This window comes from Cupressus sempervirens, chromosome 7 (genome assembly GCF_028749045.1).
Source record: "Cupressus sempervirens isolate cs-2001-9-10 chromosome 7, ASM2874904v1, whole genome shotgun sequence".
Classification (NCBI taxonomy): domain Eukaryota; kingdom Viridiplantae; phylum Streptophyta; class Pinopsida; order Cupressales; family Cupressaceae; genus Cupressus; species Cupressus sempervirens.
Window position 1 is genome coordinate 535,125,370 of NC_143124.1, and position 27,128 is coordinate 535,152,497.

Genomic DNA, 27,128 nt, shown 5'->3' on the forward strand with positions numbered 1-27,128 from the left:
AAAATTTTAAGATCTTGACTTGCACCCCCTTCCCCCCATGTCCCCCCACCAACACCCCCTCCCCTCCTCTCAGTATCTTGTTTCCCATTAAATCCTTCCAACAACTGGTGTCAAAGCTTTGTTCTCTTGGAAGAAGTCTAAAAACTTGATAGGATTAGATCTTGGAGATGGAGGAATACAAGATGGGAAAAATCATTGAGAACTAGATGATTGAAATCCATATCATATTGTAAAAATTGGAAGGAGAGAGAAGAGTTAAGAAAAATCTTGAGAGAAAGGAAAGAAAAGACAATTAAGCAAAATGACACATACAAGGAAATTGATACAAAAGGACTACTTGATAGTAGAAAAATTGGCGATAGTGATGAAACAATAGAAAAACTATTGGAGAAGAATAAAGTTATTAGCAAAGAGGTAAATGGACTCAAGAGAGAATAGGATACCCAATTGGTAAGACTATGTGAATTTGTAGAGCGAAAGAAGAGAGCAGAAAAAGAAACAATCATGGCTGAAAAAGATAAAAGACTAGACTTAAAGATAGATCATTTGAAGTATAGAAGCTCACAAACAATTAGTTGGATATGATGAATCAATTAATAATTGCAACTTAGGAATTAAACAAGAAGGACATGGAGATCAAAAGTTTAAGGTCACAGAATGAGCAACTAAGAAATGAGTTGAGGACTAAAAAGGAACTTCTGGAAAGAATGAACAAATAAAGTTAAGCTATCAAATACTTTGAAGAATTTATGAGATCACCTAGATCAACAAGAGATATTTCTAGACTAGGATACATCAATCACTTTTCAATTGCTAAAGAAGGAGAATCATCAAAGAGTGGAGAACAAAGAAATGAAAAATCCAAAGGAAATCCTACATGTCATTATTGTGGTAAACTTGGACATAGAACCAACATTCGTAGAAGTAAGAATGGTATGAAAACTTCTAAATCTAACTATATTAGTAATTTCCTTAATTGCAAGAAGATAAACACCAAGTACATGAATGCATACCAAAGAAAAGTGATCGACTCGCAATGACTAGATTTGAAGAACATTACTATAATTATTTTTGAATTAAAAAGAAACCAAACAAGGGGGAAGACCCTAACAAAAAAATTCGTAACAACTGATAGATTACTACCACACAAAACTACCCCCCACTGATGTCAATCCAAAAATAGCATATGAGGTGACATAATAAAAGTCTTACCAGGCATCAAACTAATATTGACTATAACAATGCCACTTAAACTAAAAAATTTTATCAACAAAGCTAGAAATGCCTTAAACCAAACTAAGTTCCATAACCAACAAAACATAAAACAAAGGAAAGAAACAGGGGCAAGCCCTAATTGGGCTTCTTGTCATCCTTCCCCTTAAGGAGAATCTTAGCCCAGTCCTTAGCCAAGAAATTAAAAGGCATCCTAGAGTCTTCATGAGTCAAGTTTCCCTCCTAGCTCTCCTTCAATAGGTGTAGAGTAGTGGTCGTAGCATGTGTCACTTTGATAGTGAATTTAGCCAGGAGTCTCACTCTTTCCTCTAGGGCATGCACTCTCTCCCTCATCTCACTATCATCTAGCTTGCAAGTCTCCTTAGGAACCTCCTTCTTACCATTTGGATTACCATCCACCATTCCCTTGCCAATTACCTTCAAAACTAGGGGGTTAGAAGTAAACATTTCCTTAGGTGAGACCTTGACAGGCAAAGACACCATCAGGGTAAACTTTAAGAAAGCTGCCTCCAAAAAAAGATATAAAATATTGGCAAATCTTTCATTATTTTGAAAAAACAAAATTATTTCTATTGGCGAATCTCTCAATTTTTTATTCTAAATATGATTAATATTGGTGATTATTTTTGAATCATAATTTTTTTTGTATAAAATATTGACGAATCTCAATAATAATAGAAAGTTCATTAATCACTATGGATTATTACAAATCAAAATTGAATATTTTTTTACCTCATGGAATATTATGAGAATCGTTACATATACTTTAAATCAATAGTGAAAAATAAATATTGGTGATATATCCCTAAAGTAACTAATAATTATGATAATTATTGGTTAGTTCAATTTAATTTCTCCAATAATATATTATATTTAGGTAACTCAAATCTATTCATGTAACGAATATTGTGGCAAATATTTGAGTTTAAATTTTTCAATAAAATAAATTATTGAGCAATTTTAAATATTCTAGAACTTGATTTTATAAAACTATGGCGATTTAGGTTGTATCAAATCTTAAATCATTAGGCAAATTACTAGCCAAAAAATTCTAAAATTAGCCAAATTACGAATATTACCCACTAAATTATACCCTAGACACCATCATGGGGCAGGGGGCTCTTTCCACCATGTCAAGGAATTGGTCTTAGGTGAGGTTCACACATCCAATAGTAATTGAAGCTGAGACAAGGGTCATCTCTTTGCTTCCCTTAGCAGCACCTCCTAAGCCAGACATCAAAGAATTTGAGACTTCCACCTCCTTCTCCTCCTCCTCCCCCAAGCCAAAATTTCAAGTCTTATGTTTAATTCTTTGTTTATAGTGAGCCATCTCCTCCAACACTAAATCCTCCTCCTATGAAGCTGTGGTTCTCAGGTTCTTTTCGCATTGGTTTTCACAATTATTCTAGATTTCCTCCTTCCCCTTCTTGTCTCATCATCTAAGTCCTCCATCTCCTTCTCCCTCCCTTTCTCTATTTTCATAACTTTACCATTGGGGGGGTCTTCCTTTCTTCAAGGGACCCACTTGGTGATGATTGGGGGGTGAAGGCTCTAGGGCTAGTAATTCAAAGTGGGATATAGTGGGGGTAGGGGTCATGGATAGTCGAGATGTCAACCTCCATGATCGTAGTGGGTAACAAGGCTAGGTAAAACTGGTAGATATGAAAGATAAATCCTTAATGGAGGATAGTATAATTGACTCCCTTTCTCATTTCCTCCTTAACATCAGAAACCATATCAACTAATTCATTAAGTAGGAAAAAAGGGATATAGCTATAGTCACGATGATGGAAGTGATTCAAGAGAGGAAAATGATAGTAGTAGCAAACACCATACCTCCCTTCTAGAGTTAAATACTTCATTGGCACCAAGAAAACTTCATTCCAAGGTTTAGGAAGATTTTCCCACAAAAACCCCCATAATTCCTAATGGGTTCCTTTCCCTCTTGAAAAAATGGACTAAAGCTAGCTTCATCAGTAACCCTAGTCACCTTTTTCCACTTTCTTCCTTTCATCGCAAGGCCCATCACTAGCAAGATAATCTCCTCAGATATCTAAAATGTACTAAAATTCATAGTGACCTATCTATCCTCCCAGGAGTTAACAAATTACTGAGAACAACTCTCATCAAAGCCATTAAGAACCTCCATGAGTGAGACCAAACCCCCTTCCTTAAGAATATACTAGACAAGAGGCTTACAAGCACTATCCTCAATCATCGAAGGCTCAATACAAAGAAGAATCCACCCCCCCCGCTTCAAAAATATTAACCAAAATTTTAGCTTCTTTCAAACCTCTACCCTAGAGACAAAAATTTAGAAAACAGTCACACTTACGTGAAAAAATGGGCTTCCTTAAGTGTTCATAAAGGCCTTCACTGTCATTACTACCAATGTCACATCTTGGCTTAGTTATCACATGCCAACTACCTTTACCCCAAATCTTTTCCTTTCCATCATTCCCAATGATCCAAACCTTTTTCAAATTTGAATTTCTACTCATTACTAAGTATGAAGAAATACACAAGAAAATTAAAAAAAATACATCCATATCATACTTTGATATACTTTCTCTTTTGAACCATGAGAACTTATTATTAAAAGTAACCATTAAATCCTTCCTTTCCATCTATCCATGGTGGTCTAGTCCCATCAAACCACTCAGTGTTGAGTTGTCACTAAGATCCAAAAAATCTTTCCAACAATACATAATCATTAGATATCTTTATTCACCAAAAGTCACCAAATTTAGTAACACTCTGAATTCTCTCTAGCAATGTAAGCAATCCACTCTCAACCCTAATTTTCACCCCATTACATTCCCAAAAAATATGTTGTATTTCAAACCTTTTTAGGGTGATCAATAAATGCCTTATGTCTTCTATCACTCCTTTGATCACCCATCCCTCTTTCATATTGCCTTTAACAATTTCTATAATCATTTTTTGAAACTCCTTGAATCTCCACATTCTCCTAACCCACATATCAAACCCCACAAGAACACCATGGCTTCTGCAACATTATTCAAGACTTTCCAAAGATTACTAGCATAGGCCAAAAGCATTCCACCCTCATTATCTCTAACCATCCTTCCACTAGCCAAACCCTCCTTTCTCACAGCATTGTAAAAATTAAGTTTAACCTAGTTCTCCTTAGGGGGTTTACATCTCATCAATTTCCTAGCAAGATTTTTTGAATTGTCAATCTCCATGAGGCCTTCCTCAATGTTCCATATCCTAGCAATCCTTTGTTCAGTCTTATTAGGCTAGAACACTAGTTTTTTCCATTTAGAAATCTTCAAATTATCAACAATCAGGTTGAAAATAATTCCCATCATAGACTCCTCACCTATCTCTTCTTCTCTAAAAGCCTTGTTGTTTCTCTCCTTCCAGATTCCCCAGCGAACATGGGTGGTAATCACCTTCCATAATAGCATAAGGAGGGGTGAAGGAACTGGCAATGCCAATTGATAGTAAATTGTTCAATTCCCTTATTAAACACCTAAACCAATTCCAATTTTTGTAATAACCTACCCCATACATTACTAACATAGCTACAATCTAAGAAAAGATGGGGATAGTTTCTTCCTTGCCTTTGCAAAGCTATCATCTATTGGGTAATTGGAATCCCCTTTTCCTTAAGCTATCAATGGTAAAGATCTTCCTAATGATGGAGACCTATCAAAAAATATTGACCTTTAGGATCAGATGGATAAGCCATATTCTCCTCTAGCATTTAGGCTCCATATCTTTCTAAAAAATAATCTTATAGGTAGAACTGGCAAAAAAATCCCCCGATGTGGTTGCCTTCCAAATAAAGGAGTCAATCCAAACCACCTCTAGATTCTATACCCTTTGAGGAGGTCTTCCAATCCCTCCACCATATTTCCACCATGTAACCCTATTGGAATTGTAATCTTTTCCATCTTCTACCTGGTTCCATAAAATACCCCATCTTATTTCCCTCCTCTAGTTGGAAGTAGTTTCTAAGATGACAATACTTTGTTCTAATCAGGGGTTTCTCAAGAAGCCAAGTGTCCTCCCAAATATCAATCTGATGACCATCTCTCACTAGCTGTCTAACAACTTCCCCAAGTAAGCTTCTATTTTTTTACTATATTAACCCAAATCCTAGATGCTATAGGAAGGTTATTTTTCTAAATACATTGGATAAAATTTAAATTTCGTAGATACTTTTCTTGCAAGATCTTACACCAATTAACCTCATCCTTCAATAGTTTCCATCTGACCTTAGTAAGGAAATCATTGTTCAAGTCAATGATCCTTTTGATACCTAACCCCCCTCTATGTTTTTCTTTACACATAGTATCCCAACTTACCAGGTTTAGTCTTTTCTTCTCTTCCCCTCCCCCCTCATGACCATAGGAAGTTTCTTTACATCTTCTCCAACTTCTCCACCATAACGTGAGTGATTTTTAAAAATGATAGAAAATAGATTAGGATCCCTTGGAGGGAAGAAGTTTGGAGTTGAAGCTTACCAGCACTACTCAAGGTTTTACCTTTCTACCCAACCAACTTTTTCTGCATTTTCTCTAGAATATTATTCCAAAAGTGATTGCTAACTTTTTTGACAGTCAAAGGAAGCCACAGATACCTATTTGGGAGAGTATTAGTATTGAACACTAGGATATTTAGCACCCTCCTTTGCCTATCTGGCTCAGTGTTGAAGAAGAAAACCATTATTTTATCCAAGTTAATTTTATATCTTGCATTATAAGCATATATCTCTAATACATTGAATTGAAGAAGAAAACCATACTTTTATCCAAGTTAATTCTATATCCCACATTATAAGCTTATATCTCTAATACATGTTTCCAATATTTAGCTTCCACTATTGAAGGGACCCCACTTAGGAATGTATCATCCAAAAATTGTTGTAAAACCTCCATCAAAAGTAAGGTAGCAGGTTTAATTCCTTTGATCTCCCCTTCCTCCACCTTTCTCGGGATTGTTCTTCCCAACACTTCCACCACCAAGATGAATAGGTAAGGAGAGATAGGGTCCCCATGTCCTAGAACTCTCTCCCCATTGAAGTTTCCCTAGGGTGACCCCTTCACTAGCACTGAGTAATTAACAATCTCAACCATCAATCTTACTAATTTTATGACCTCCTGACTAAAACCAATTTTCACCATGACCTCATACATAAAAGTCCAATTAATCCTATCATAAGCTTTGGAAATATCTAACTTTAAAGTCATACATGGATTACCACTTTTTTCAATAGAGTGCAACACCTTATGTGTTGTTATATAAGCATCAACAATCAGGTGGTCTGGGAAAAAGCCGTTATGAATTTCCCCAATAAATTTATGTAGTAGCGGTTGTAGGTGGTTCACCATACTCTTAGAGAAGATCTTAAAAGTGATATTACATAGGCTAATAGGTGTGAAATATGAGAGAGTCATCAGGTTCCTAATTTTTGAAACTAGAATAATACGTGTTTTATTCAATCTTGTTAGAAATGGAAAAAGAAATCTATAAATAAGCAATACCAGGAAAGAATCTAAGTGAGTAAATGCATGAAAAGATATTACCATAAAATAGGAGAGAGAAAGCTTCAAGATCCAACACCATGAGACAAGATATTTGGAAAGGGAAAAGCAAAGAAAACCCCTTGTGACATTATGAATGAGGCATGAAAAGCCTAAGAAGGAAGATAGAGAGAGATAGAGAGCAATGCTCATACAATATTTGAGAAGAGGAAGAAACCTCATTGTTAAATGAGAGAAGAGGGTCATCTCTTAAATAGAGATGAGAGAGAGGAGTTAGAATGTAACTCCCATGTCTATGAATGCCACCATTCATAAGTGTGTGAGGCCAAGTGTGAGATTCCTCTTAAGGAGGAATAATCTAAAATTAGAAATTACAATAAATATTTGTCCTCACATATTCCACTAGATGACAGAATAAGATGTAGTGGAAAAAGGACAAAAAAGAAATATATTAGGATACCTTGGCTTATATCCTAATATATTACAACAATAAAGAAAGGAGTTCTAACCTTGGTTTATAAACACACCAAGGAAAGATTACAACTTCTAACACCCCCCTTTAATCTTTACTTGGGGTAATTACACCAAAGGGTATTAAACCCATAATTTACAAAAATCTGCAACTTAATCTTCAATATGAAGTAATTTGATTGTCTTCAAGCCATATGGTACATTTGTAGATCCAAGAGAAGTACAAGAGTCCTTTGAATGTGATCAAGTGGAAGCATAGGCAGATCTTCATATGTGGAAAACCAAGAAGGTTCCTTGATGGATCACCTGAAAAAAAGAACAACAAGACAAATATCCACAAGTAGAATGCCATCATATATGAAAATTCGAAATCTGTTTGAATAAGGATAATAAAACTCTCATAGAGAAACAATGAGTAAAACATGTTACCACAAAACAATGGAGATAACCTGATATCAAGATAAAGTATATGCTCAAAAATTTGTCAACAAGGACAAATTGAGTAAAACGCTTGATCAATGCTCTCATGAAAAGAATATTATACTAATGCACAAATGACCACAGACAAGGCCAACTAATGATACTTGCATCAATCTTGCATCAATCATGTGGATATAGACAGTCCACTTAATGAATCATCCCACTGCAAGCTAATGGGGGCATCCCTCCATAACATGCATGACTCATGATCTAAGCAATAATGTATGCAGATCATTATCACATTAATATATGAAAATAAAGTAAAAGAGAGACATGCTGATCAAATTAGTATTATCATGATTTGCTAGGATACTCAAATGAATGGATTATGAGGGTGTAACAACATATTGCCTTCAAAATTGGATCAAATCATCTGAATTTGGACGGAAAACTCCAATAATAGCATTCTCTTAATTGAGGAACAAGATGGAACAACATGGAGGGAAACTCCATAAATATCAATCTTGCAAAATGGAACCAATAGAACCAAATGGAGGGAAACTCCATAAAAATATTATCCTATCAAAATGGAACAGATAGGATCAAATGGAGGGAAACTCCATATAAAATGAGTGCACACCAATATAGGATGGAGGGATACTCCATGGGCTAGATAAGGAAACTATGTATCAGTTATACTGAGGGGACCTACATAGTTATCCTTGAAAAAATTGGCTCCCTATGCAACTCAAAACAAATATCATATAAATCATGTATATCATTGGTATAAAACCAGAAAGTGCCAACATGGCATAGAACAATGCTATAAAAGCATAAAGGTGCAACTATGAGCACATCAAAATATCAAAATGAAGGCAAATGTGTAAGATAACTCATAATCCAATCAAAATGAATTAAACTTTATTTTCAAAATGTAGAGATCCAAGGATGATCAAAATAAACAAAATATGTATATTAGGTATAAAACTCCATTGAAGGTAAACATGAGTACTTAATTCATTTTGCAAAGGTATATATTAATTTCTAAATCATTAGAGTCATAAATTATATATTTATCTGGGCATATAGGTGGACCCCCATATATACTCAAATAAATATACAAAAATAGATTGGTTAAAGAAAATAATCACCTTTCCATACTTAATATTTTGGAAAGTCACAATTTATAAAAAATCACAATATTTACCTTGGTTCAAAAATATAACCTCAAAGTAATAAGAACATAAAGTCATGGGGCAAGAAAAGATCTCCCCATTTTTCTCATACTATGCCTTCACGATGGAAAGTGATTCAAAAAGAATTTTTTTGAAATAAAATATTAAGAAAGATATAACTAAAAAAAACTTAGTAATTAATGATAGAGGTTAGATCTGGCAGATAAGAATATACTAAAAAGAGTTTAAAAAATTTTCTAAAAAAAGTTTGAATAAAGCTTGTAATGAGTAAGAGAGATTTAAAATAGAATATTGCACTTGTCTGATAATGAATGATTTTATGCCCAAAATAGGTTGACAAGAGGCAATGAGAAAAGCAAAAGATGCCTCTGTCAGAGCTTAAAAAGGAAAAAAGAATCTTGCATGCTAAAAAAAGGTTTTGACATGCTAAAAAAAAAGGTTTTGACAGCTATAACGATATGGATAAATTTACTGCAAAATCTCCAATTTAAAGTATTCGCTTATCTTTATTCCATTGCCGCTCGCCCAGATCACCTCTGATAATAATAACAATGCCATAGAAAGTAAAGAAACAAGTCAAAATCCAAGCAATTTGAGCATTTCAGGATCTGAACCTGCATGTATTGCCACACATACAAAAACCATCGAAATAATCCACCCGCCTCTAGACATACGCAACATTGTCGAAAAGCATCGTATTTCAATTTTGCAGTGCATACCTTGTAAGGAGCGTAATTTCCATGCCATGCAACAACATTGAAGGGAGAGAAATTATGTTTTGCAGAATACAGTGAACCTCCAAACTTGTGGATAATAGTATAGCCAGGATATTCTTTACCCTCAAACCATGCCATAGGTGTCAGAAAGACAGGTGGGGCAGCGAGTCCATTTGCACCGATTGGACCAAGGTCAGGAAGAGAATCAATGGCAAAAAAAAGTGCCCTGGGCAAAAGCATTGATAAAAGTACTTGTAATCTCCGTGTCCCATGAGTGGGCATCTAAACGCAGAAGGAGAGAATGCAAAAAATGGGTGAGCATGAGATCAAACTTGTCAAGGCGGAGGTGATCGATTCCACTCCACTCTCGCCTCATGGTGAGAAGAAATACCTGCAGGTAGCGGATGGCGAGGGGGAGTTCGAGGGTTCGAATCAGGCAGGCAAGCTTCTCGATGACATCAGCCTGGATAAGGTTCTTGTTGGCATGCCATACATAGTAGAAGAGCCCCTTCCACATTTTTTTGAGCTCGTCATCAGATACTTGCATTCCCCTCACCATCAGCGAGGCCTGAAGAAAGCAAAACATCAGTCCAAGAACTCAGACCCGAACCCGAGGATTTTAGTAGAGATCTAGGCCAGAAACCAAAACAAGAGAATTTAAATGAAGATTCAGACAGGAAACCTGATCCAGAGGGTTTCGATCAAGAAACAGGCCCTGAATTCTACGTCTATGGTTTCAATAAAGATTCAGGTTGAAAACCCGATTCGGAGGAGTTCAATGAGGAAAAAAGGCCAAAAAGTCGATTCCAAGAGCAATGATACAAAACACAGTGCATGCAAGGCATGCAGTAATAAAAGTAATGATTAAGAAATTAAAAAACATACAAAGATACCTCTACCAAATAAATAAAACCAGCATCCAGTTGAGTAGTTCATGGTAAAGAAGACAAAATCCATAAGATGCACAATATATAGTCAGAGAGCCATATCTTAAGCAAAAAATTTTAGAAAACAAACTGTAAATGCTTTAGCGGTAAGCCTTCCAAAGGAGTTAGATGAAAACTAATAGAGAATAAGAAGTAACCTGCACAAATTAGAGCAAACAGAAGTTAATCGGGTTTGGCGGTAAACCAGCCAAACTCAAAAAAAATTCAATTTCTTCCATCTTAAGAAGATTAAAGAAGAAATTAGTGAAATCTCTCTCAAGAGTCTCCTTCGAATCGTACCTTCATGCAAACACTCAAAACAAAGATTAAACTGCTCTGATACCATGTTAGAAATGGAAAAAGAAATCTATAAATAAGCAATACCAAGAAAGAATCTAAGTGAGTAAATGCATGAAAAGATATTACCATAAAATAGGAGAGAGAAAGCTTCAAGATCCAACACCATGAGACAAGATATTTGGAAAGGGGAAAGCAAAGAAAACCCCTTGTGACATTATGAATGAGGCATGAAAAGCCTAAGAAGGAAGAGAGAGAGAGATAGAGAGCAATGCTCATACAATATTTGAGAAGAGGAAGAAACCTCATTGTTAAATGAGAGAAGAGGGTCATCTCTTAAATAGAGATGAGAGAGAGGAGTTAGAATGTAACTCCCATGTCTATGAATGCCACCATTCATAAGTGTGTGAGGCCAAGTGTGAGATTCCTCTTAAGGAGGAATAATCTAAAATTAGAAATTACAATAAATATTTGTCCTCATATTCCACTAGATGACAGAATAAGATGTAGTGGAAAAAGGACAAAAAAGAAATATATTAGGATACCTTGGCTTATATCCTAATAGATTACAACAATAAAGAAAGGAGTTCTAACCTTGATTTATAAACACACCAAGGAAAGATTACAACTTCTAACAAATCTCTTGAGAAACCTCTTAGTTCTAAAAAATCACGCACAACTCATATTAGGTCAACCTTTATAAGCTCCTAGAAGTGTTGAAAGAATGTCTAGGGGAAGCCATTAGGGCCTAGAGACTTATAGGCTTTCATAGAGAACAAAAACTCTTCTAACTTCCTCCTTAGAGACTTATTGCGCAAGCACCTCATTTTCCTCTACCAAGATCATATTGGGCATGGAGTTAATCAATCATTGCCTATCCTCCCTATTGTAGATCCTATGCTCCTCCTTATAAGAATTTTAAAAATATTTTCTATCCCAAGTTCCAATCTCCTCAATTTTTGTTAGTTTGGCATTATTGTTATTTGTCACCTCATCAATTGTGTTGCTTCTTTTATGGATAGAGGCCGATATATGGGAAAATGTCATATTCCTATCTCCTAACTTTAGCCATAAAACTCTAGATCTTTTCTTCCAGAAGGTCTTTTCTCTTATCATTGTGTCCTTCTATACCCTCTTGCCATTTTCCTCTTCTAGAATCATATCCTCTGAGGAAAAACCCTCCCCTATCGCCTTTTGGAGCTCCTCCAACTTTACTTCCACCTCCTTCTTTGTCTTAAAAATATCTCCAAAGTGAGTCTTTTTCCATGGTTGAACATTCCTTCTCACTTTATCAAGTTTGGTGGATAGCCTAAACATAGCAATTCTTTCAACTCTTATACCCCACCATTCCTCCACCTGAGATGAAAGTCAGGATGACATTGCAACATGATCTTATATTTGAATGGTCATGGGACCCTCTACAACACATCCCTCTAATTAAAAATGATACAAGCATGATCTAATACTGTTTTGGGTAAACCCATGAGAGTAGAAGAAGTTAGCCCATCCCAGCTTGCTAGGACAAGGAGTTTGTCTAGTTTGACTTGGATAAGGTCAACCCCCTTCCTATTAAATGAACAAGTAAACTTGACACCATGTATCTCCATATCCATCAGGTCATTCTTATTTATGAACTCAGCCAAATCCTTCATACTATAAATAAAATCCACCACTCCTCTAGCCTTCTCAGAGGGATATAATGGGGAATTAAAATCTCCCATGTAGAAAGTGTTCTTATAATGGGGCAAGAAGTTAGAAAATTCCTCCCATAGCGAGCCTCTTCCTTGTTTTGAGTTTGTTTCACAAACATTAATTGCATTCTAGACCTTGTCATCTTTCTTATGCTTAGTATTAAAGTTATTTTTAGAACAATGTATGAACTCTCCTATACTGGTACTAGGGTTCCAAAAGGTAGCAACACCCCCTGATGCTCCCTCTCCCTCACTGTAACAAAAATTGGCCCCTAGCCAAATAAAACCCTCAATACTTTAAGGGTTAGCCATGGCCATTTTAACTTCTTAAATCAGTAGAATATCTATCCTTATATTTGATAGCTGTTGCTTAAGTGAAAACTGCTTATGGGGGCTATTTAGTTCCCTCACATTCCATGATAGAATAATAATTTTCTACATTTAGTCATAGATTCCAGGGTAGGTTTCCGGCCACTAGCCACCTCCCTTGCCATTTGTTTCATTCTCCTATTATGTTTCCCTAATTTCTCCACATCTAACTTCAATTCATTTTCCTCTTTTGATTTCTTTAAGGCTCTAATCTTCCTCCTCTAGGTTTTCCATTTCCCCTCCCCCTCTTCAAGTGGGGGCATAAGAGTGGTGGGTTTAACTATCATCTTGGTGAAAAGGGGAGCATCCTTGCACCAGATAAGGACACAAGCCACCTCTTTTTCTTTCAACTCCTTCCCCTTGTCTAGCAAAATTTCTTTGTTCTCCAAGCCCCCAAACACCTCCTCAAACACCATATTTCTCATAGGATTTCTAAGGAGATCCTCAATTCCTTATAGGAAAGGGAAAGGATCACCACTCTCAATATCAACAATTTCACCTTCCTCCACCAAACCTACAGACCCACCTAGTTCTAGAATCCTCTTAGGGGCCATAGCTAGAACAATCATTGTGCCTTCCCCTTCAAAGGCCACCACCTCCACCTCCTTAACCCCTTCTACAGGAATCTCATCTTGAACCCCTCCTCTTTCCCCTCCTTTTTCCCAACTCCCTTTGAATCCTTATCCCTCTAGAAGGCTTATTATTCCTCTTGCAATCAACAATCAAATGTCCTTGAACATTTAGAAACTTTGGAAAAAAACCCTACATTCTCATAAATGATGGGTTGCACCTTCTTCCACCAGTTAGAGCTCATAATATTGGACTCAAGTAAAGCAGCACCAATTGCAATGTTCACACTAAACCTTGTAAAAGCCAAACTAGATTTCTAGAGAGTAACCATGTTCACTACAACAAAGTGTCCAAAGGAGTTCCCTATATAACTAAGGAACCTTTCATCCCAAAACTCAAGGGGTATACCTAGGAGTCTGACCCAAGTAAGAGCTAGCCCAATTAGTTCTTTCATTGGGTCTAGAGTAGGGTGTCATTTAGCCATCATTAGACTATGTTTACCATAGTACCAATACCTAGTCAAAACTATTGTCATGTCTTCCACTACTACAAATTTAAAGTAGAAGAGATCTCTTAACATCAAAAAAATTGGCACACTCCCTTTCACCTTCCATTTCTAACTTACCCACTTCCTAACCATCTCAATTGATTGGCGCATGGCCACAAAGCTACCAACTAGGCACAGTTTTAGGTTAACAAACATGTCATCAACCAAGTTTTTTGGTATAACAATTTCTAACCCCTCCTCACCACTAATCACCTTGGGGGCTTCCAAAGAGATGTGAATTGTCTTCTCACCTAAGACTACATCCTTCCAACCCTGAATCGCTATGAGACTCACTGTAATTTTTAGGCCATCCATAGGAAATAAAGTAGACTCCATCAAGACCCCACTAGGGGGATGTTCATGGTCTACACCTCTCTAGAAACTCCTAGTTGAAGTCTAGACAAGTTGTAGATCTAGGAATATCCCTAGGATCTGGCTTGTCTTCAAAGGGCCTTCATCACCCATCAAAATTCAAATGCCAAATGAGTGAGAAATTTGAAGAAAGTTGTAGAGCAAGATATCCTAGATGTGTAAAGGTATATTAACATTGTTTCTCTTCATTTACATTACAATAATTGTTAGGAATATGAACATAGAGATCATGGGTACATATTCAAGATGAAATCTAACTAGACATTTGAAAAATAAGAACATGCACCAAGAAAATGTAACTCTCACAATTAGGATTACAATACATGGTATACTTGTCATTATTGTGGAGAGTATGGGTACATTCTAGAGAATTGCATCAAGACACATTTGAGAGGAAATTACAAGAAATGGATAAATGGAGAACTAGTTTGTTTCAGTTGTCTCAAAGTTGGACATGTTAGTAGAGATATCAGAACCAAAGTACCAATGGCAAACAATGGAAATGACAAAGGTAAAGAAAACATGGAAAGAGATGGTGAAAGCTAGAGAATATGAAGTTTAGATCACCCAATCCAATGGAGCAAGTGATGCCATCATAACTAACAAAGTGAAGAAGGTATTTAGAAATTATATATTTGTTGATATGTCTTACATTAGTTCCTAGCGTATAATGTGCTAAAAGTTCATATCTACATAAGAAAAGATGCATCAAGAACAGACCTATGAAGAGAAAACTGAAAGAGAATTAGTCACAACATGAAGTACCAAGCATCAGTAATATAGTCTATGTTGACTAAGCATTGGAGTATAGACTGAGAGCTTACATATTGACCAAATGAAATGGTATTTGTCAAGTAAGCTAATGATAACTGAGTGTTTGTAGGTAAGCATGGAGATTGAGATATCTATCATCCACCTACCAAGTAAACACATTTATTACACACATAAATGGAAAATTAAAGGTATTTATTGAATTTGGGCATTCATTTTTATTCACCAAGTGATTTCAGAGTTCACAAGTGATTCAAAGATGATCAAGGAAAATTTAGCAACAAAGCAAGTGAATCACAATGAAGCATTGGTGAATTTGATGAAGCCAGTAAGTGTTACTTTCAGTTTTGAGTTAAATATTTTCTAAGGTTATCATGGAAGAGTTTTTCTTTCAAAAACCCTAGATTTAAATGGCATTATCAAGTAATATTTTGAAAGATAGAGACACTCAAATTGTGATGAAAAACTAGTGTCCTCGATTAAATTTTAGGAACAATGTGAATTTTAAGGAGACTAGAGATGATATTGGTGCCCTTTCATCAATTCCACCTAGGGCTTTGACTGTTTGGGATGTGAGATCCTATTATATGTGCAAAATAGGATAAATCAAAGATTTTGAGAAAAGGGAATCTTATGAGAAGCTATGTAGCAATGAAGTTCTAATGAATGAATACAAAATTATTGTTGAGAAAGGGCTTACCTGTACCCTAGGTTTTCCAAAAATTTTCAAAGTTGAGTGGATAAAGATTGTCCTAAGCTTAATTGATGATATGAAGGTATGGGTAGAAAGCAAACCAATCAAAATTAACAAGGCCATAAGAGGTCGAGTTACTAGATACCCTACCTTAGACAAACCAAAGAGCATAATGAGAGTAGCACAAAATAAAATTGAGAAATCAACCAAAGCAAAGTGGTGTGGTCAATAGATGTCAATTGGTGGGATTGATGATCCTATGATTGAATTTGTGGTATGAGTGATAGCACACAAATTCCTCCAAGACTGAATAGTGTGTCATGTGTTGCAGTAGACCTAGGCTACAAAATTGTCAAAAAGGATCATACTTATGATCTTGCTGAGTTTCAATTGCTACAATTAATAAAGAATCTAGGAGCAATAAGAAAAGAAAAGAAAACATCATGTAATTTTTGACCTTTTTTAGTTTGTATTATTTTCTATGTACATTACTCTTTTCCTATAGATGACACAACAATATGGGATAGGAAAAAACTGGCTATGGAATAGATAAATGACTTGGTAAATCATTTAGGAGAAATTTTTGAAGCAATTATGGATAACTATTTTGAGGAATTAAAAAATAAAATCAGAAATCTAATAAGGATTCCCAAGTCTGTTGTAGATAAATATTTTGATGAGATATATTTCATGGCAGACACATAATTTATTTATTCACAATAATTACTACCTAAAATTTCATAGTTAAGGATGATGCCTTATGAGGTTAATGTTAATGAAATCATAGCAGCAATGACTACACTTTTGTCAAAAGATGTTGATGTAAATGTCAAGTCATTTAGCACATATGACATAGTAAAGGATCAAATGAATGTCAAGTCAACTGAGCCCAAGACAAAAAAAAGAGAAGGAAGAAGGAAAGTCTTGAGGACAAGGATGGTGAAGAAGAGTAAGGATCAAAACAATCAATTAATGCCAAGGAAGGAAAAGGAATAGAGCTAGTGATTTTCAAGCCTAAGGAAACAAAGAAAAAGAAAGTGATAATTGTTGATCCCAAAGTAAAAGCTTATTTTAGGAAAGGTGTGTAGAAGGTTACTACACTTCAGGAGCTTAAAAGAAGAAGAAGAATGAGATCAAAGACAAACCAGCCCTCAGCTGTCAAAACAAAAGAAAGTTGCACAAAGAGAAAACAAGTCAGTTCACCTCAGTAGAATATTCTTAAGAGGCTAAAGAGAAAATTAGTTGTAGCAAAGGAGGAAGAAAATGATAAAGAAACTAAGTCTAAAAATTTGGGAAAATTTTAGATTGTGTTGAGACCACCTCCAAAAATTGTAGATAAGGTATGTCAATAAATTACTAAACTAGAAAGCTTGACAGAATTCAAAGACATCAATTTTGATTCCTTAAATAAAGAAGATCAATAAAAACTTGAAAATTCTCTAATAGAAATGATGATACAATTTAAAACTACACCTATAGAGTAAGGAAAAAGAATTCCATAAAAAAATTATAACAAGATGGATGCTAAGTGGAAGTGGGCATTATCTACTGAAAGACAGATTAGAGAGACTAGTTTAGCACAAACAATGCTAAATTTACGAAAGACACATATGTATATTGCCCTAAAATATGTTGTGAAGAAATTCATGCCAAAATAGAGGGCTTAACATTTTTTGATGAATAAAGCTCATGAATTTGAGCAAGAGAGTACAAATATATGGAAGGAAGCATTTGAATTTCTCAATCCATTATCTAATAAAGAAGATGATGAGGACAAGCAAAGAGATTGAGAAGTCAAAGAAGAAGAGAATGATGCCACAAAAGTTACAAAACTTGTTGGGGAAATAAGGAAACTAGTATAAGGGTGTAAATAAAGTGTTTCCATCATTGAAGACATTCATGTTTCATCTCTGCATGATTAGAATGTGTTAACAGAAAAAGACATGAAAAATGGTGAGCCTAGTAAATATCTACCTAACACCAGTCCATTTTTGTTACAAATCATAGGTTATCCAAGGATTGAAACTGCAAAGATTGACGATTTTGATATCACATCAGTTATTGATGATACAAATTTCGAGTAAGAAGGAAAGGCTATAATTGTGTTTCCACAATTTACTTGTATCCAAATGGGCTAATCAATTGTAAAAGTTGAAGAAAGGGAAGAAGAGAATGAAAAGCCAAAAGAGAAAGAAGATACACATGCTCTTATATATTTGTTGAGTGCAAAACCATCAAAACCATTGACTGGAACACCTAAATAGGAGGTGACAACTATTCAAGAGAAGCAATAATAGGTATCTAGATTGATTGAGAAGGGTAAACAATTATAAATACCACTACCTAGTAATACAACCCCATGATCTCAAATTATGACTCAATTAGAAGACATGGAAAATGAGTTAGTAATTCTAAATGAGGTAATCACTTTACCATTGTATGACTATAACAACTTGATATTGGAGAAAATACATGAATTGAAAACTTTTTTGAGCCTCAAGGCAAACCAAGAATAGCTAAGAAGAGAGAAAAAAAGGAAACATTTAGTACATATTGTTAAAGACATTTTTGTTGATGCATTTGGAATAACTAACTTGAATAATTAGCATCAAAATTTGGATCAGCTGGTGTATATAGTTGATAAGGTTCAATTAGAAGATATTGAGACCAATGAAAAATTAATTCAATGGTTTGAGAGAAAATTTGAGCACAAAGTTTTGGAGAAAGTCTCTAGAGAACTTATAAATAGACAAGTAGATATTTTAAATTTGGTCACTTAGAAGAATTTTGAAGACTATTCATTCTTTGATATGAAGCTTTGTGATGTTGAGTTCAAGATCACATTGAAGAATCAATGATCTATTGATTTAATACATGCTGACTTGAGGAATTATACTTTTTCATCAGGCAAGAATGCAAGTTCAAGCTTACCCTCATATAATAAGTTAACATCTAGTCATTAGAGGATAGTCAAGCTCACAGCTTGAGACAGTGACATGAGAAACAAATTGATATTAATTCCATTCATGTTGCTACCACATTTGGAGATTATTCAGAAGGAAGTGTCTATAGCACAGAATATCTTGAAGAAAGACACACATTTCTCAAATAATGAAAGCCTGATTGATTCACCTACTAGCCTAGAAATTCAATTTGAAGTTTTTAAGAATATGGAGCAACATAATAAAGGCTTTGTAGAAATTTTGGCAAGTTGTGAGATGTTTTTTTATAAGTTAGCCCTAGCAAACCCCATCCATAAGTGACCAATACAAGGGGGGAAAATAATAGAAAATAAATATAGCATAACAAGGGGGAAATATAATGAGGGAAATTTCACCAATTTATCAGATGGAATAGTATCAGGAAATCTAGATTATAGATCCAAGCTATAGTTTCAGGGGGAGTATTATTGTATGAACATTGTAATTCATGACAAAAAAAAATTTCTACTAATGTCAAAGGGGGAGATTGTTGATCTCTATGCCTAAGTTTCCTATTAGTGTCCAAGAACTTAGTCATTTACTAGGAAAGGTTGAATGCTCATCACTACAATCTAGTCATCTAGTAAAGAATGGGTATATAAGGACTTGTTTATTTTGCATGTTAAGGAAGTCAAAGATTGTTGAGCACCCCAATTGAGACCAAGTGCATATATAAGTTAAGCTTATATAGTTGAGACTATATAAATTGTAAGAAACTTTTTGTTGATTGAATAGAATAGATCAAATGTGTAGAAGCTGAGTGCTAACATGATTGTTAGTTATGACTGAGTGTCAAAACATTCAGATGTCAAGGAAGCTAGTTTTGTCATATGAGTTTGTAATCACATAGAAACCTATGTAAATAAATTTTTGGCTAACTTCTATACAACATTAAATGATTATAGAGATAATTAAGATGGATTTTCATATGTCTTTACAAAAGGTATTGATCCAAAGGTAAGAAGATCAACCAATCGAAAAATTGAAGAGAACCAAAAAAGGGATGAATTGTGAACTGTTGATTGTGATCTGGAACTTTCAAAGATTATCTATTTAACAAGGGCTCTAACCTTAGGATCATATAATTCAACAAATAAGTAGTGAATGGGTGAATACATAAAAGAAGGAGAAAACAAGGATAGAATAAAGAAAGAAAGACTAAGCCTGAAAGGAGATCTGATAGAGAAATCTAACAAGTGAAGGATGAAATGGAGATATCAGATTAAGAGATCAAATTGAGACAATGAATAGAGGAGATCCAAAATCAAATTTTAGAGAAAACTAAGGGTCAAGAACTAAATCAGCTTTAACAAATTGAGTCTAGGTAAATCTCTTAATGGAGTGATTCTAATAGATCTATTTATAATCTCCTAACAGAGTCCTTACTTGATTGTAAGTGTAAAATCCTTTAACAAGGTAAGACCTAACAATCTTAAATCTTTTAATAAGGCAAACCCTTCACAGGGTAGATCATCTATTATGATAAACATTATAACCCTAATAAGTTAACTTTATTATTGCAACAGTGTAAGTTAGTGGGTTTCATCCCTAGTTTAGTTTGACCTTCACACTGAAGTGTTTCTGGCTAACCAAATCATTTGTATTATGTGTCAAAACTTTTCATGGATATTAATCTAAGATATGAGATGAATTAGTTATGAAATCAGTAATTTGTTTTTGCAAGTAAAAATTTAAGATCTTGATTCAACCACACCCCCCCCCCCCCCCTCTTCATATATTATCTCCCATTAAATCATTCCAATAGGAATATGATAACTAGGCAAGGTTATCCATAATGTTGGTAGATGGTAATGAGTTTATGGATATTTTGGAGGATTAAAAACAAGGGTATGTTTTGGTTTTGAAACCAAAAAAACAAACTAAGAAGGAGAAGAAGAGAAAAGATATACTTGAGGAACTCCCAAGACTTACTAGAGAAGTAAAAGAGGATACTATTAGAGGAGTTCCCTAACACCTTACCACCTAAGAGGGATATTTGTTGTTTAGTGTGGAGCCTGATCAGTCCCCAAGTGGGAGATTGTTAGATTGTGGTGACTGATCAGGAAAGTACTGTACATACTTCATAAATAGTGGGTGAAAAAAAAAAAATTTGGAAGTGGCCGACATGGTAGCCAACATGGTAGCCGACATATTATGGCCGACATATGGCCGACATGTTATAACCCTAAAGCGGTTTAATACTTGTATAAAAAGGGCTTAGGGTTGGGTATTTTTTATGTGTGGTGATACGAAATTGGTTCTTGCGGCAGTATTGAGCTGTAAGGGATTACGGATTGTAATCAGGTTGTAATCACTGGATTGTAATAGGATCGAACTTGTTGTTTGGTGGACGTAGCCCAGGGATTGGGTGAACCACGTTAAATCTTGGTGCCTTGTGTTCATTTCTGTGTGTTCTATTATTTTTGTTATTGGTTATATTTGCATGTAGTTTTTTATTTCTGTCTGTGGTTTATCCTAACAATATTAGTCATTAGATAAACTTTTTCCCTATAGACACCCTACCTAATAAATTGGCCTATAAGATGAAACTTGCTAAAAATGTAGAAAAAGGCACACAAGTGAAGAATTTGTTGAAAAGGGGATTGATAAGAAAGGGATTGAGATCTTATGTTGTCCCTATGACCCCTAAGAAGGATAGAAAATGGAGGAGCATTGACTCTGGGGCCATTAACAAAATCACAATCAGGTATAGGTTTCTCATGTCCAAGATTGAGGACTTTTTATTATTTGGGAGGAGCATGCTATTATTCCAAGATGGATTTGGATTTTAGTTATCACCATATCAAAATAAGGTAGGGGGTGAATGGAAAACTACTTTCGAATCAAATGAAGAAATTTATGAGTATTTTGTTATGCCATTTTGTTTTCATCTAGCAATGCATCTAGTATTATCATGCACTTGATGAGTGAGGATTTCGTGGAATCTTTGGAACATAAATGTCTTTACCTTGATGACATTCTTGTGTTTAGTAGAACAAATTAGGAGCACATGAAGCATTTGGATCTAGATTTGAGAAAAGACTCCATGAAGACATGCTAATGATTAACCTTTTAAAGTGTAATTTTATGAAAGATGAGTTGATATAATTGGGGTTTTTCATCTCTAAGAGAAACCTCAAAATAGATCCTTCCAAGGTAGAAGGAACCTTGAACTAGCCTGTACCAAAAAATCAAGGTGATGTAAGGAGTTTCCATGGGTAGCTACTTTTATAGAAAATTTGTGAATAATTTCAGTCATATTTGGTCTCCCATATTAGACACCATTAAGGGGAAGAATAAAATAAATTTTGTGTATACTAATGAAAAAAATAAAAGTTTTGAATACCTCAAGAGTATGGTGGCTTAGTTTCCCATATTAGTTTTTCTAGATTCAACTAACCTTTTACTTGATGTGATTAATATTGCTATTGGTGTAATACTAATCCAAGAAGGTAGATTAGTGACCCTCAAAAATTATATGTTGATTAATGTTTGTAGACAACTTGCTCATATAAATAAGGAACTAGGAAAAAAGGGAAGCTTGAGAGTTATCTTTCTAGTAAAACTAGGTTACTACAATTATAAATCTATATCAGTGTCCTTAATTTGGAAACTTAACTAAAATAGTTGAACCTCCAATCATAAATTTCTAGGTAGAAGTTTTATAGTTGGGTTTTTTCATGATCCAATTGAATATGGGGATAACTTTCGACATATACCTCAAATTTTATAAGATTATTGGGAGAATTTTTGTGAAGAATTTGAGGTTAGGAGAAGGTTATGCTTGAGGCTTACTTAGAACCATATCATTACCATTAATTTGAAAATAAATATCAATAGAGTTAATGAAAAGGAGAGGCGAGATGTATTTGATTCTAAATTTACTAAGAAAATTGTAAAACCTTACTAGAAATTGACTGGGAAAGAAAATAAGACAACATTCAAACCAAATCATTCAATGCCATTTGAAGAATAAAGAAGTGGTTAAGAGAACATAGTTTTGGAGATCTATCTTTTCATAACCCCAAGGCCTTTACAAATTCTCGTTGTGATTCTACTCTACAATTACCTTCTTCTTCTACCTAGAAATCTATTAACCTTGCAAGTCCCTCCAAAGTTTAACTTGAGGAAGCTATAGTAAAAAGTTAAAAGAACTGTTCTTCAATCTCATCCATAGTTTTTGCTACTCATTCTAGGAGTAAGAAGAAAAGAAACAAGAATATTGAAAATAAAGTCATGTTGGATCTTGATATTGCAGAAGAATTCCTCAAAACCATGGAAACTCAAGTGCCTAGACCTTCTAAAGTAGGTAATATAAGTAAAGGAAACAACATAAGTGGATGTCAACCCTTCAAATGCCATGAAAATAGTGGATCCAACTTATACCCCAACACTAGTGGCTAAATCTTCCTCAGGTACTCATGTAGTACCAATTTCTATTGAAGACATGGTAAGAAAATGCATGGGAAAGACATCCAAGAGAAAGAAGATAAGAATTGAGGCAAAGATTGAGGCAAATGAAGATAGAGAACATTGGATGACTAGTATAGCCAAGCCTATAAATGACAAGGATCTAGAGGATGCTTCCTCTAAGAGTTATGTGGTAGACAACATTGATTTTGGACCCTTGATGCTAAGAATCTTGCATATTCCACTAAAGTCTAAGAGGATGATTTATCATACTTGAAAGAAAAATACGATAAGGAATAGTTAAAGAAGGCGATGAGATAAATGATCATGTATGTAGACACAATTTGTCATTTGATCCTTCAATCATTTACTTGCATGCCATTCAATTTAAACCCCAAGTCACCCATGAAATAGAAACTACTTGATCAGATCGAAAGGAATAAAATAATCATGAACATTTTTCATGAATAGCTTGAAGCAATCACATAGAATGGTTCAGAATATATCTCTAGATTGGGAAAGATTTAAAAGCATGTAATATAATCAAGTAAAGAGGTTGAAACTAAAATGGCCTCTTGGGATAAATAGATGGTGAACTGGACCATAATAATCACTTAGATGAATGATGTGCAAAATTTCAGTGTAATGAAGGGCCTGTTTGTTTGCTAGAATAGGAATAGGAAAATTGGAATAGGTAAACATGTTCCAATTTTGTCCCTAAAATGAGCATATGTCCATTCCAAAAAATAGCTGTTATTGGAATGGGTCATTCCTATTTCCAATATTTTTTATTTATTTTTTTGTTAAATTTTTTTAATTTTTTTTAAAGAATTGTTTTTTTTTCTAACTTTTTATTTTTTAAATCCTTTTTTTATAATTTTTTAATTTATATATCTATTTGTTTAAAAAAAAAAAAATAATAATAATTCAAATTAACTTCAATGAATAAAATAAAAATGAAAATAAATTAACTATTTTACCATTATTGAAAAAATTAACCAAAAAATAATAAATTAAACAAAAAAATTGAAGGGAAATATTTTTAGAAATACAAAATTTAACCTTATTCCTATTTCATTTTTCTACAACCAAACAATGGATTAACATATTCCCATCGAATTCCAAGTGAACCAAATAAGATTGAAATTGTCGTTTTCTATTCCCATTCCCCATGTCCATTTCTATTTTAATTTTCAATTCCTATGCCAGCAAAGCAAACAAACAGGCTCGAAGTTCTTAGCTTAGAAACCTCTTGTGGGAATTGATGGCAACATGTTTTATGTTTCAAAAAGGAATATTTAATGGAAGAACTCGACCATCATATTGGGGGATGAAGAGTTGGTCAAATCATTGAAGGAACGAATAGAACTAACAGATTGAATGCAAAAATGCATTAATAGCCAATTGATGAAGTAAGATGGAAAGACAATAATGGTGGTCAATGACATGATCAGATCTTTGAAGAAACTGAAGATTTTTCCAAGATGGCAAGTGTCGAATCAATGTTGATGATCATTAGGAAACACATAAAAAGAAGGTGGCCGAGGTTAGAAAAGATAAGGAAGTGTAGAAGTAACACATATACCATATTGGACTTCTCGGTAGTACATTTGAAATGATCACCCCTCAAAACAAATCAGCAAGCTCCTCAATTATTTCCTTGATACTGTATTTAAGCTCCACCATTGCGGGATTTTAGTTGTTTTTGTTCTACAATTAGTTACCTTTAGTTACGCAAAACTAATTTTTACTCCTCAATGGAGTTAATTTACTCTACTATGACTTTCAATAACTATTTACTTGATGACTATTTATTAGTTTTATAAAGACATTTGAAAGGTCGACGATTTAAGAAAATTCATGTTTATATATTGATCTCATACGTAGACTAACAGATCTTAAAGTTCTATCTATGAATGAAGGATGTAATTATTACTGCTCAAAGTCTTTACACTTGAAGTCCTGGATGAATGAATTTCATTGGAGATCATCTTTCTCTATGATGATTGTTTAGCTCTGGACTATCCAATCATGTATGTTAAAACATGTATCATATATGGGTTTACATTTGTTGTTTTAATCTGAGAAACGTGAAGCTTGTCTACTTTGTTAAATGAATATATATTTTAAGCATGTTCAATTTTTTTAAAAATTTTTTTGGCAATATCATTGAATATTTCAAAGGAAGTTGTACCTCAAATTCAAAAGGTTAATTGTGAGTAATTTCTCAATTCTTGGCAGTAGTTTTGATCTTCATATGAAAGCATTATAGAATCATTTTATTCAAAGATTTAAGTAGACAAATTTGAACACCAACATATTAAAAAAAAATCAATATTAATTTACTAGCAATTTTTCATATCATTTTCAACAAAATTTAACCATGACAAGTTATTGTAGAGGTATGTATTGCATTTATTTTCGCTGAAGTAATACTAGGATGAGTGATCTCCAAGAAAATCATAGTGCTTGACCTTTGTGAATATCACCTAGATTCAATAAGTTTTAAGTGTTCCATTATTCTCATAGAAAATGTACTCTTGTTAAACACTACTTATGAAACATGAGTTAACGAATTAGCTTAAAAACTATATAGTTAAATTCTAATAGCAATATTAATAAGAACAATTTATAAAAGTAAAAATCAGATTAAAAATAACCATACATTCATCTGATTTTGTCAGCAGCAATATACATATTAGCTATATTTGACTACTTTGTATCAAAAGAAAGACAGTCTAGGAATGTGCCTGCTTTGCATTCTTTTTTGTTTATACCCATTGAAAACAAACAAAACCACGCAAGAAACAAAGAAGTGGTTGAAAAGAGCTTGAGAAAAACGGCTCCACCTCCCAACAGAACCAGAATAAACCAACCATTCTCCATGATCCAAGAAGGAATAATATTTCCAGATATAAGACACCGACTTTAATCAAATACAATTCAAAATATAAAAGCAGTGGAAAGGAGTGCCCAACAAAAGATAAAGAAGAAAACCAGGTGAGATGCCTACCCTAAGATAAAAAAATACAACATAAAGAAGGGGGAAAATACAACCAAAGCATTACATATGAGCATTGGGGAAAAAATAAATTACCTGTAAACCCATCACGATAGATTCCAAAAGCTTTTAGAATTAAATATCAATATTGAGAGCCCCAGAAAATAAATACTAGTGCATGATTTTATCATCTACAATTGAAAAATGAAAATCGTAACATAACAGAAACATTTAACAGATCAATGCAATATCTCGTATACCTTTGATACTACTCTTCCTTCTAATCTGCGATTCACAAATGCATTTCCTCCTAAAGAAGAACTCTATATATTTTACTTTCTCTACCATCCTCTTTAGCAACCACACACATTCTAGTTGAAAGACAGTATTCTACAAGGAGAGAAGTACCTCCAGTGATTTCCACGGTGTGTTGTCACTCTTACGAAACGGATGACCGCTAGGGTTACATGAACATTTGCTTAAATATATCATTCAACGGTAAACGGGTGAGTGGTATATCAAATGTAAAATTTGGATCCTAATTACTCACAATATGTCAGAGTGTGAGTTGTAAAACATGGATGGATATGTCTCTTATCTATTCAAAGATGCTAACAAGCTTTATAACAGGAGGAATATGGCATATCTCCTTCAAACTTTTTCGCATTTTGTCCATTCCCTAAGTCCTGTCGACATTATGTTTTCACTCTCTTCCATAATGCTACACTAGGTATTTTCTTGGAATCTAAAACAATAATTGTAAGGAAATGAAGTCTAATGGTTGCATGACCATTTAATTCCCCTCGTCTATTTACATTGGAACAACAATTTTTATACATGAATGTGTGCAGTCATGTGTTGCAATTAAATATTGTATCTGTATATGAGCAATGTTAGTATGCTAATAGAAACCAAATTTAAATAAAGCTTCTACAAACTAAACAAAA